The 975-nt window shown below is 39.5% G+C and overlaps 1 long non-coding RNA gene across 1 annotated transcript; it reads left to right on the forward strand.

Moving 5' to 3' along the window:
- The first annotated feature begins 86 nt into the window (after window positions 1–86).
- On the forward strand, window positions 87–602 carry LOC113473199. Its single transcript, XR_003395240.1, has 2 exons — window positions 87–180; window positions 397–602. It is a non-coding gene; the product is annotated as an uncharacterized LOC113473199 (long non-coding RNA).
- Window positions 603–975: the final 373 nt, after the last annotated feature.

Genomic DNA, 975 nt, shown 5'->3' on the forward strand with positions numbered 1-975 from the left:
TGTACAAACACCACTGGTGTCCAAAAATATTCCCGTCCAGTTGTTTTGGCTGCCAATCAAAACCTTATTGTTATGTTAATATTTTGGCTCTTTCCAGGTTCCTGAAAGGTTACTGAAATCTACAAACACTTGCAATGCTTCCCTCTCAAGGTGTTACTCTGGAGGAGGAAAAAAGAAAAGGTTGGTAATAGGAATAAATGTGCAACTACAAACCCTGATGCTCTTGGGGCTTCCTTCATAAGATCCCCAAAGATGTGAGAACTTTGAACATTTTAATTACCTACTTTGGCTGATGGTCTCTCCTCAAATAGATTAACAAATACCCCTATTTGTTACTAAAAAAAAATCCCTTATACTTACCTACCTACCTACAATGATTATTTATTTATTTTTCAGTGGCCACCCGATTCTCTACACTCTGGGATTCACCAGTGTGACCGTAGGAGGTGTTGTGGCATATGCTAAGTTTGACAAAGACTTCCGACTCTGGCTCGAAGAGAACTTACCAGGTTCGGATAAATTCATCGAAGTTGTTACCGAGGAGAAGGGAGTGTCAGTTGTTGATGTGGTTGTGAACAAGTATGAAGATATCAAGCATGAGGTGGAAACTATCAAAACTGAGTAAGTAGACTTGAATTCTTCTTCTTTGCCTTTTCCCATGTTCAGATGGGGTTGGCGTTTGTTGTCGGCCTCTCAATCAGCTTTAGAGTGATTGCTTTGAGGCCAACTGGTTTTGGCTAAACAAATATAGTGTGAGGAAATTTGGACTAGTCTACTCTCTGTTTATAGTCTCCTAGCTAGACGCTGATCTACTCTCTGTTTATAGTCCCTCAAACAGACTCATTAATTGAAGTAAGTAGACTTGAATTAATGGGGACAAATCAAATACCTACTGATTGCACTAATTCTCTGCAGATTGTATTTAGATAAGATTTTAGTTGAGCAGTATTGTGTCTTGTGTCTTATCGGGCTGGC

Source organism: Diaphorina citri, unplaced genomic scaffold (genome assembly GCF_000475195.1).
Source record: "Diaphorina citri unplaced genomic scaffold, Diaci psyllid genome assembly version 1.1 scaffold18706, whole genome shotgun sequence".
Lineage (NCBI taxonomy): Eukaryota > Metazoa > Arthropoda > Insecta > Hemiptera > Psyllidae > Diaphorina > Diaphorina citri.